Here is a 12862-nt window from a genome sequence, read left to right on the forward strand (position 1 = left end):
ACACGTAGATTTAGGGGATCGGGTGTCACGAACCGACACATAGAATTAGGGGATCGGGTGTCACGAACCGACACGTAGATTTGGGGGATCGGGTGTCACAAACCGACACGTAGATTTAGGGGATCGGAGTGTCACGTACCGACACAAGAGGATTAATGAATATGAGGGAGCAAAGTGTCACGTGCCGACACAAGAGAAATAAAGATAATGAATCTTGAAAGATGTTAATATACTCAATCTAATGAACATGATTCCCAAATGAGTATGGTATTGAGGCTTGAGTCCTCATGTGTGAACTTGATGGTAATTGTTAATGATATAGTGCTTGTTGTTGCTACATGTTGAGTATCATAGTTGGTTTTATGATATTACTTGGTATATATTGATTTCTATTTTGAGTTGGCTGATGATATCTACTCAGTACCCGTGTTTTGTACTGACCCCTACTTTTATGTTCTCTTCTTGTTTATTTGTGGAGTGCAGCAAACGTGCCATCGTCTTCAACTCAACAGTAATTCAAGCAAGTCTTACTACATCGGAAATTCAGGGTGAGCTAATGCTTCTAGCTTGGACTGGATCTTCTTCTTCAAGTCTTGATGCCTTGAACTTCCGGCATGGACTAGCTTCTTATGTATTTTTAACTTTTAGAATACTCTTAGTTTAGTCATTTGATCGTTGATGTTCTTGTGATGATGACTTCCAGATTTTGGGAAATAATAGATGTTGAATTTTAGAAGTTAATGAATTGGTCTTTATTTAATGAGTTTAAGCTTCCGCATTACTTTCTGTTGATATTATATTGAAATGTTAAGGTTAGATTGGTTGGTTCGCTCACGTAGGAGGGAAAGTGTGGCTGCCAGTCGTAACCCTGTTTTGGTCGTGACATTTTTAATATCCCCGGTCTCTAATTACTTGTTCAATTTTAGATTGAAATACATATTAAGAAAAACATAATGACATAATAAATTTACCATTTTACCCTATTAATAATGAAGTGAATGAAAAATTTTACATTTTCAAAATATTGAGTATATAATAAATTAAAAAATTTATTATTTTTTAAATTATTAAAATAGACAAATAATTAAGAATAACAATAAAATAAAAATTGGCAAATAATAAAAGACATAAAGAGTATCTATTTAGATCTCGATTAGGCGAGCTTATCCATAAAGTATAAATTTTTTGGATCATAATTAAAAGCACTCCTCTTTTAAAAGTTATAAAAAGAAGTATTTGGACCCACTAATTTTTTTTTAATACTTCTATTACATTACTCACAACTGCTTAGCTATTTAATAAATTTTTAAAATAGTAAAATTGTGTGACCCACAAACAATTTTTATTCTATGCTCTTATTATTTTATCATTTAAATATACCGCCAATATTACTTTGTATAATTATTTATTTTGTTATATTGTTTTTCCAAAATAAATTCAAAGTATAAATGCCTTCAAAATATAGCTCAATCTTTTTTGGCTAAATACATATATGAAAATGTTAAAGAGAAAAACAGCTAACTTTGAGGTTAGGAGCTTCTCACTTTTAATAATACTAGTTCTCGACACATACTTTGTACGTGTAATTACACGTTTAAATAAAAACAAATTTTGGCTCAATCTTTGTTGTCTAAATATATATATGAAATATTAAAGAGAAAAACAGTTGTTACATTACCCTCATATATATATATCCTAGGACCATCGGGTGGGTGGGGGGAGATTATCTCCATACAGATGATCATCATTGTAGATATTTTCATCCATATTTCAAATTTAAAACAATAAAATCATGAATAAATAGCAACTATGGTGATTCATCTTCTGGAATTTGTTCTTCCTATATCGATCCTGATATTCCAAACCATGTTTTTCCTATCAAGGCACCAATCATATTTGTCCAAGAAGTTAAAGATGGTTTCATTCTTTGAATACCATCCAGCCTGGAAGACTTTCTCTTTGTAACAATCCAAATGATGAATATGAGTGCATATCTTTCATGGTACTGATGTAGACATTTGAATTTCATACAATGAAGGATATAAGCCTATTTATAGTGATTTGAATTCCGTATGAACTGATTATTCTCTTTTCATTTTTCATGCATCCTTTCAAATTTCATAATAAAGTTTTAAAGTCTTTTCAATTTGCAAATTAATTGAAAATTTAATTACTTTTTAATTTGTTGTAAGGGCTAAATAGTAATTCAACTTTGAAGTTGAGAGCTTTCCACTAATAATAATACTAGTTATGGGCACGTGTATTGTACGTGTGTCCCAGGCTAAGTTGCATGAAGTTGTTGTAACGATGTGTTTGTATGACCTCTTTGATATTAAAGACGAAGAAACCACAAATAGCGTGAAAGAAAAATAATTATCTGTTAAATGTGTGCACATTTTGATTTAGTAATTTACTGATAGAATAAAAATAGATCAACAAAAAACATAGTTACAAATTACAATAATTAATTAAGAAAAATATATAATGAACTTTCATATATATAAGAAATAATAGGCAAGATAGAAGGCATACTCATGTTGCAGCTATCTCAATTTTTTTTACAAGAAAATCAACAAAGCCTTTTTTTTGTATTGAAAGATATATGTATTTTTTCTTGTAAAGATGAGTCATAACTTAACTAAGAGAAAAATAATTAATTAAATTGGACAATTTGAACTTAAACTTCATGTAAGAATTAAATGAAAGAAACTGAATGAGGGAAATCAAAGTCTCAAACATCTTTACATATTTCACCAGTAGCTAAATACTTTTAGTAGATGTGTCACGACCCAAAAATGGACGTGATGGCACTCGTCTTATCCCACCAAGACAAGTCAGCTTAAAACTCAACCATTACAATAAAGTGCGGAAATAAAATATAAGTAACTTAATAAGAACCCCCAAAACCTGGTAGTCACGTGTACAAGCCTCTAAAGTATTACAATTGATTCAAAAGAAAAACTCAAGTCTCAAATGAACTTGTTTCTAGAATAGAACAAGATCATAATTAAGGAGAAGAAAGTCTGCTGCGATGGAAATAGCTACCTGACAAATCTCCAAGAAGCCTTGGAAAAGAAGAGAATGACAAGTACAACAAAAATCCAGGCTCATAACCTACAAAAATTTGTAGAAGCAAGGGGTGAGTACCAAACCACACGGTACTCAGCAAGTAAACCTCTAAACACAGGATAAGGGGATGAAATACGGGTACTCCTACCACCCCCAACTGAACCTCCACAACTACAACCTGCATTAAAATCAACCCAACCTAACAGCTCACAGTCTACATAGCACGTATCTCAATAACAACACTTAGACAAATTACATATCCTCAACAACAACACTTCAACAAATTACATATCCGCTATAACAAGCTCAATATTGATCAATCACAAGTTCAACAGAAAGGCAATCAGAAGATCAGCAAAACACGATATCAAATTCACTAATGATAAGTATGTGCAATGCAATGGAATGCAATGTCAAGTATAATGATGCATGTCTGACCTAGTGATACACACCCGTTGTCTCTTAGTCCGGGACCCATGGGGGACATATCTGTCCATGCATCTGTCGCGGCGCATGACACAACCCTCGATAATAGTAACCATCGCGGCGCGCGATACGTCCCTCGAAATATAGTATCCATCGCAGCGTGCGATACGTCCCTCGAAATATAGTATCTATCGCGGCGCGCGATACGTCCCTCGAAACTGTACATCTTCTTAAGTACTCATTCTTTCTCAATGCACATAACACTTGTCACAACCAATGCCTCATAATAATGCAGATGACAAGTTCACACAAATAATGAGGAGATGACCATTTTCATAACATTGCACAATTCAAAGCCACACAAACATGAAATCACATTAACAATGATTCAACAATCCTTCATCCCTTTCTGAACACATCACACTTAAATAATTAATTACATTGCCCTTTTTTTTATCCCTTTTTTTCATCATTAGATTAACCAATGTGGACAAGTGAACCCATCACCAATCTCGTTACTCCCAAACATATACCACAAGAAAATACACGCATTTCATACACTTAACAAGAGTTTAGAAATCCACTTGCCTCAACCAATCGAGAATTCACTCCAAGATTTGGGTTTTCCCCTTTTGCTGAACTTTCAACTCAAGCAATCTATTGACATCAATAATCACGATAAGATTTTGAAGCTTACAACACCCAAATTAATATTTAAGTTTTCAAATATCGATGTTATTTAGTATGTTAATTCTTATATTTTTCCAAATTTTAAGCGTAGGGTTAAGTCTCAATTCCTCCAGTTTGATGAATTTAATTATATTCATATAATATAATGCACATACTACTTAACAACATATCCCATCATCTCAAAACTTGTACCATAACAAAGTTATAATTAATAAAAATAAATTATAGAGCACTCGGACCTAATTACAAAAATCGGCATTTACTTACGTAAATATAACAATCTGCATATTCATATAACCTATAATTTTCCCTACCCTTATCCTCTAATCATTGGCATATAATTAGTCTCAACCCATTATAATAATATTACAAATATCTAATGTTATATAATAATAATAATAATAATAATAATAATAATAATAATAATAATAATAATAATAATAATAATAGTACCAACACTAATTTTTTCCAAAATAGTTGTAACAATATAATAAAAGAAAGGCCCAAATTATTATCAAGTTACATACAGTAACTTAAATGGAGAAAATCAAACACCTGAACCCCTTTCCATACGTATAAACCTCTTGAGCATTGTTTTTTTTTTATTTCAATACCTCGAATGAAAAGAATTTGGTCATCAATTAATGACGACTTTTAGATCTTATCCCCACCAAAACTTCCAAAACAAACTGCTAGACTCCTTCCGATTTCCTTATTTAACAAGCATATTATAAAACATAATATTAGATTAGCTACTTATCGATTCAAATAAACATAGAAATAAATTCTTATCGAAGAGCATTCACTGCTCACTCCATTTTTGTTATTTATTTTACTCACATAACTCAATCAACTGGATAACAATAATATGATCTGGACTAGTATAAAGATTTAAGAGTGATTACTAATTACCTGAAGAAAAATTCATTTTTTTCCAACCACTGGAAGAAGACGTTATTCTCGCCCAACCCTTTTCTAATTTTTTTTTCCTCGGCGGCTGCGTGAACTGCTTCTCTCCACTACAGCCATCAACATTGCCCTTATATTGTTTTTTTTATTATTTATTTATTTTTCTTTTCTATTATTATTAGCAACAAAATAATCTTTGGTTAAATATGAAAATAATTTCACCCATTCTTATAAGTCATAATTTATTTATAAAAATTATTAAAAATTATTAATATAAGAGTAATGATTAAAGTTTATAAAACGACTAAGAGGGTCGTTACATTATCCACCACTAAAAATCATGTTCGTCCTCGAACATAAGGAAGAAGAAGAAAGAATGAACGACGTTACCAAAATCCTGAGGTATGATCTTCTAGAGTCGGTGTTTGTCTCTCTAAGTGGGCTCTTCCTTAAGACCATTCCATTCAAGAATAACTACTAAGAACTGATCCTTCCAATTAAACTTGAAAAATTTACAAATCACGAGTGATTATCAACCTATAGACTAATCTATGAACCAAATCTAAAATGAAACCCTCTGGACCATAACTTAAACATCGTGACGATTCTTTTCTCACATAACCAAGAGAACATTCTGAATCAGTAGTGACTACAACAAGAAGTTAGTATCATCACAATATTTTTTTTTGATCGCTTTTCTTAGAACAATATTTCCACAAGCTTAAGTTATATATAAAAAAAATAAATCTTTAAACATCGAGTACTCATTAAGGGGATAATCAAACTTATCTAATCCAGGGAAGAACAAGAATAAAGTAAGCACCCAAAGACCGATATATTCTTGGATGCAGAACTTTTAACAACACTGTTGTATAACTGTAGCTATTCACAAGAACTCTTCTATAAGTTATCATAGGCAAGGTCATGCATATATAAACAACAATAAACTTTTACTTTCCCAAACAACATTGAAATATGCCATAACTGAAGTGACCAAGTCTTCACAAAGATGCCAGTCTACCATGAAGACAATCACATGATCGGTACACCCGATCCACCACTAGAAATTCATCCATAGATATGAAAACACGTGTAGGTATAGGTAGCGAATCACACTCCAAACTATATCCAAAACGTAGTTGATGGTCATATAAGAATACACAGAACCAAAGTCGAATAACACTAGATACTTCTTTCATAGTGTCCATGTTAAACATTTACATTCATATGACTCTATCTCTTTAATTTTTGTAGCTACCCACAATCAACTAGTCTGGTGCTTATTATAATCGTATACATACTTGATTTATAAAACCTCACATATTCTTATAGTACTCTACTGAAGTTAATTTTTTTTATACTAACAAACATCAAAATCACACCGGTCATTTGCCTTACTCTCAAACTATCACTAGTATCAAAGTCTTCCTAGCAAGCACATTGTAGCCTCCAAAATTTTTGAATTATGACCCCCTTTCTTTCTATTTAAGCATGCGTTGATAGATATGGGTACACACCCAAGGTTGATAACACTAATTTCAAATCTGATATTATTTCCTCCTCGACATAAAACTATTGAATTACGTTCAATGTAATCTCCATACAATCTTTCACATGCAAAGGTTTAACTATCATTCAAACCATCATATTTCTCGTGCCAAAACTTAGAGAAACTCTCAATCAATCAAATAATTCGGTATAATATAAGCTCATAACCTCCATTCACCATCAAATACATATATAACACATCATAACAATCTATATCGTCCCACAACAAAGTAGTTTCAATCCCTTCAAATCCTCATTAATCATGTAAAATTGTAGGTTTACACCGTTTAACATCAATAAGTTACCCATTATGATTTGAACAATCTAACTTTACATAACCAAGTAGAATCCTTCACACGCAGTTGCTTGTCACCTGATCAAACTCAATCCTTATTTAAGTCGTTGATAACCCCTAGTAAGTCTGTACCGAATCAGTTCACATCTCATAGTAATATCTTAATTAAAATGTTAAAATCCATATAACCTTAAATTCTGAACCAAGGGTCTTATGAAGGGTCTTACTCTTTTACCTTTCTTAAATTCTTCTCATAATGCAATTATTAAATATTTTAAATCGTTAATATATCAAACTTTTTTTTGTCTCGCTTACTTGCTTACCTGTCTTATCCTTTGACCAACTCATTATCTTTTTACATTACCCTCTAACCAAAACATTGCATGAAACCTCCCTCAAGTATAACAATCAAAAGTAATCAAATTTACTACTCAAATTATTTTTAAGTTCTTCCAAATGCTTCATACTCAATGTTATCGATTATTTCTTACTTTACCAATTCATACCTTGACAAAACACACTAGCACAAATCTAAATTCACAATTAAAAGCTTGAATTTATTCCAAACATGTAACACAACCCCTTTATCTATCAACATTAACTCATATCTTGAAGATTTTTATGAATTCATGTATCTTAGCTTACATTGATCGCCTCTCCATCAATCATATCATATCCTTTGCCAAAACTTCAACTGTACTCATTACCAACTTATAAACATAAAAAAAATACATATAATCACACTCGAGTTGAACATCTATAGACACTCCTTTCTCAAGTTACCCAATAGTTATTTTTTTTATTTAAATCAATCAGTTGATCTGGTGACACTATATATTATCATAATCAGGGCAAAAAATGAAATCACATATCTTTGAATTTAATTATCCACTCTTTCTGACATCTTTGACCCTTACAATCTGAGTAATATCCTTGTTCTCACCTCCTTCTAAAGGTTAAACTACATCCCACTAATTCATTCCATTCTGGCTCTAGCTCCTTTCAATTCTATTCGAGTGACATCATAATTCCTCATAAAAATTACCATACAACCATGCTAGTCACAAACAATAGTAAACCATAACTCAGACATTCGAAAGTCACCCTTATCATACAAAAGTCTTTTAACCAACAAAACTTATCATATAGTTGCAACCTAATCATCATCCATCACAAACTCTAGTTATCACTATGTATAGTCATCCCTTATCACTACCACAAAGTCAACCTTGTCATGACATGACATCTCAAAATCAACTATACCAATCGAATTAAACAGACTAACTTAACTTTATACACATTTTCTTACAAAAATTTTCAATTGTTGGGATTTGCTTTACATATAAGATAGTCATTCCAATATTAATCCACTCAATTGGGGCTTATGATAAAATAACCGCTGCTCATTTAGAATCCTAAGGATACACATCATAACCTACTCACACATTAATATTATACCAAAGATCCACCACTAAAAGCTTTTTTATAAATAATGCTTAACTCATTCGTTCATAGTAACAAGCTAGTTGGTTTTCAAATATGAATGTAACATAAAATCTTATAATATGAGTATATGATAAAATTGATAGTTCTTAAGTAGTTATTATTCACACTTAACATCCAATTATCAATTTTTATATAACACTAGTACCACATCATGAAATTTCATTAGATCCATCACTAAAACACATCATACCCCCTGAGAAGATTGTACTCAAATCTCACATATTTCTATAAGTTGAGTGGTTGTAGTACATTACCAAATCCATTTGATCTCTAATCCAATCGTTATGCACTATTTCATAGATTAGTTCGATAATAGAAGTAACACTCTCCATAACGCTAACCAAGTAAACATCTATACTAAGTAGTCATACCATCATTTTTTTTAAATACACAAAACCTATAAAATCGTAATACTTCTAACCTCCATTGGTCCATCAGTATTCCTATCATCTTCTAAGCAACTTATTCACATTATGATAACTTTACAAATTGTAGTTTCCAAAGTTGCATGTCCTCTATCCAGTCACCTTTTTAATGACTTCACTTTTACTCGTTAAATCACTGTAGCTATCTTATATATCGCAAAAGTACTATTCATTTTACTAAGGTAACTAATCTTACACAACCCTTTCAAATTGTTGAATATTTTAAATCTAACCACACATGTTTTTCATAATACCATAACTTTCATATTAGTAATAGGTCTAACATTCAAGAAAATACAACATGCCAAAAATTCACTTGAGGAACTATGCACGACTCATCATGTAAATGAGAGAGAACAGAATGAAGCGATAAAAATCAAATCGGACCAAGTACGCACAATAGAGATCCAAGAAGTGAAGATATTTCCTAAAAGTCACTACAGCCTCTCGAAGATAGGTACAAACGTCTCCGTACCGATCATCGAGACTCTATTTAGACTCGACTTGTAAACACATGAGACCTACGAACCTGGAGATCTGATACCATTTTGTCACGACCCAAAAATGGACGTGATGGCACTCGTCTTATCCCACCAAGACAAGTCAGCCTAAAACTCAACCATTACAATAAAGTGCGGAAATAAAATATAAGTAACTTAATAAGACCCCCCAAAACCTGGTAGTCACGTGTACAAGCCTCTAAAGTATTACAATTGATTCAAAAGAAAAACTCATGTCTCAAATGAACTTGTTTCTAGAATAGAACAAGATCATAATTAAGGAGAAGAAAGTCTGCTGCGATGCAAACAGCTACCTGACAAATCTCCAAGAAGCCTTGGAAAAGAAGAGAATGACAAGTACAACAAAAATCCAGGCTCATAACCTACAAAAATTTGTAGAAGCAAGGGGTGAGTACCAAACCACACGGTACTCAGCAAGTAAACCTCTAAACACAGGCTAAGGGGATGAAATACGGGTACTCCTACCACCCCCAACCGAACCTCCACAACTACAACCTGCATTAAAATCAACCCAACCTAACAGCTCACAGTCTATATAGCACGTATCTCAACAACAACACTTAGACAAATTACATATCCTCAACAACAACACTTCAACAAATTGCATATCCGCTATAACAAGCTCAATATTGATCAATCACAAGTTCAACAGAAAGGCAATCAGAAGATCAGCAAAACACGATATCAAATTCACTAATGATAAGTATGTGCAATGCAATGGAATGCAATGTCAAGTATAAGGATGCATGTCTGACCTAGTGATACACACCCGCTGTCTCTCAGTTCGAGACCCAAGGGGGACATATCTGTCCATGCATCTGTCGCGGCGCACGACACGACCCTCGATAATAGTAACCATCGCAGCGCGCGATACGTCCCTCGAAATATAGTATCCATCGCGGCGTGCGATACGTCCCTCGAAATATAGTATCCATCGCGGCGAGCGATACGTCCCTCGAAAATGTACATCTTCTTAAGTACTCATTCTTTCTCAATGCACATAACACTTGTCACAACCAATGCCTCATAATAATGCAGATGACAAGTTCACAAAAATAATGAGGAGATGACCATTTTCATAACATTGCACAATTCAAAACCACACAAACATGAAATCACATTAACAATGATTCAACAATCCTTCATCCCTTTCTGAACACATCACACTTAAATAATTAATTACATTGCCCTTTTTTTATCCCTTTTTTTTTCATCATTAGATTAACCAATGTGGACAAGTGAACCCATCACCAATCTCGTTACTCCCAAACATATACCACAAGAAAATACACGCATTTCATACACTTAACAAGAGTTTAGAAATCCACTTGCCTTAACCAACCGAGAATTCACTCCGAGACTTTGGTTTTCCCCTTTTGCTGAACTTCCAACTCAAGCAATCTATTGACATCAATAATCACGATAAGATTTTGAAGCTTACAACACCAAAATTAATATTTAAGTTTGCAAATATCGATGTTATTTAGTATGTTAATTCTTATATTTTTCAAAATTTTAAGTCTAGGGGTAAGTCTCAATTTCTCAAGTTTGATGAATTTAATTATATTCATATAATATAATGCACATACTACTTAACAACATATCCCATCATCTCAAAACTTGAATCATAACAAAGTTATAATTAATAAAAATAAATTATAGAGCACTCGGACCTAATTACAAAAATCGGCATTTACTTATGTAAATATAACAATCTGCATATTCATATAACCTATAATTTTCCCCACCCTTATCCTCTAATCATTGGCATATAATTAGTCTCAACCAATTATAATAATATTACAAATATCTAATGTTATATAATAATAATAATAATAATAATAATAATAATAATAATAATAATAATAATAATAATAATAATAATAATAATAATAATAAGAATAGTACCAACACTAATTTTTTCCAAAATAGTTGTAACAATATAATAAAAGAAAGGCCCAAATTATTATCAAGTTACATACAGTAACTTAAATGGAGAAAATCAAACACCTGAACCCCTTTCCATACGTATAAACCTCTTGAGCATTGTTTTTTTTTTATTTTAATACCTCGAATGAAAAAGAATTTGGTCATCAATTAATGACGACTTTTAGATCTTATCCCCACCAAAACTTCCAAAACAAATTGCTAGACTCCTTCCGATTTCCTTATTTAACAAGCATATTATAAAACATAATATTAGATTAGCTACTTATCGATTCAAATAAACATAGAAACAAATTCTTATCGAAGAGCATTTACTGCTCACTCCCTTTTTGTTATTTATTTTACTCACATAACTCAATCAACTGGATAACAATAATATGATTTGGACTAGTATAAAGATTTAAGAGTGATTACTAATTACCTGAAGAAAAATTCATTTTTTTCCAACCACCGGAAGAAGACGTTATTCTCGCCCAACCCTTTTCTAATTTTTTTTCCTCGGCGGCTGCGTGAACTGATTCTCTCCACTACAACCATCAACATTGCCCTTATATTGTTTTTATTATTATTTATTTATTTTTCTTTTCTATTATTATTAGCAACAAAATAATCTTTGGTTAAATATGAAAATAATTTCACCCATTCTTATAAGTCATAATTTATTTATAAAAATTATTTAAAATTATTAATATAAGAATAATGATTAAAGTTTATAAAACGACTAAGAGGGTCGTTACAAGATGAATATGGTATCTTGAATTAAGTCTATTTAGTTATTAAGTAACCCTTCAAACTCTTCATATTTTATATTTTCAAAGAGTGTTAGTAATCCAACCATTACCTTTGTTGCTTCAACCTTTTAATAGAATTAATAACTCTATTTTTTACTATAAAGTTTGTAAAATAAAATAGTAAATCAGGAATAAAGTACTTTAAAAGGTATACAACTTACATTTGTGGTCACCAAAGCAAGATCAATTATCAACCATGCAAAGAAAGTCTTATTGTGTACAATAATTTTTTATTTGTAGTTATTTATTTATCAAATAGGAATTAACTCGGAAAAGAAAATAGAGATTTTTTAATGGTAAATAAAAGAACACCTCTAAAGAAATCAACAAAAATATTATAAAATGAAGCTAAAAATAACAATATGAAAGAAAAAAGTACAAAAAATAATTGACAGATAAGAGATGACAACTTTCTTTTTTCTCTTCCAATTATTCAAAATATCTTCCGATAGGATATAATTGAGAGACTCAAAGGATTGTCATGAATATGTCATTAACCCATTCCATGGATGAAAGGTGAAAGTAACAAATATATTATTAATGAACATCAACAAATGTATAACATCTTCATTTCTAATATAATAACACAAAATAAAAATTCCACTTGAACACATAGAAGAGGAATTTAAACATATCTTAATTAATCTACGATAAAATTATCAAACAAAGATTAAGATACAAGTAGTGAAGAGAATTAGCTATCATAAAAACTAAGACAACATATATCATGGAACA

At 31.5% G+C, this 12862-nt stretch overlaps 3 long non-coding RNA genes across 3 annotated transcripts; 1 reads left to right on the plus strand and 2 right to left on the minus strand.

Annotated features, from left to right (window-relative positions):
- Nucleotides 1-2650: 2650 nt before the first annotated feature.
- LOC101254743 (uncharacterized) lies at nt 2651-11878 on the minus strand. Its single transcript, NR_136338.1, is given in 3 exon segments — nt 2651-3114; nt 10722-10790; nt 11758-11878. It is a non-coding gene; the product is annotated as an uncharacterized lncRNA (long non-coding RNA).
- LOC138341709 (uncharacterized) lies at nt 3249-8256 on the plus strand. The gene is made up of 2 exons (XR_011214569.1): nt 3249-5385; nt 5456-8256. It is a non-coding gene; the product is annotated as an uncharacterized lncRNA (long non-coding RNA).
- Nucleotides 3737-5225, minus strand: LOC138341708 (uncharacterized). The gene is made up of 2 exons (XR_011214568.1): nt 5098-5225; nt 3737-4152 (listed from the first exon to the last, which is right to left on the minus strand). It is a non-coding gene; the product is annotated as an uncharacterized lncRNA (long non-coding RNA).
- Nucleotides 11879-12862: the final 984 nt, after the last annotated feature.

This window comes from Solanum lycopersicum, chromosome 2, assembly GCF_036512215.1.
Source record: "Solanum lycopersicum chromosome 2, SLM_r2.1".
NCBI classification, from domain to species: Eukaryota; Viridiplantae; Streptophyta; class Magnoliopsida; order Solanales; family Solanaceae; genus Solanum; species Solanum lycopersicum.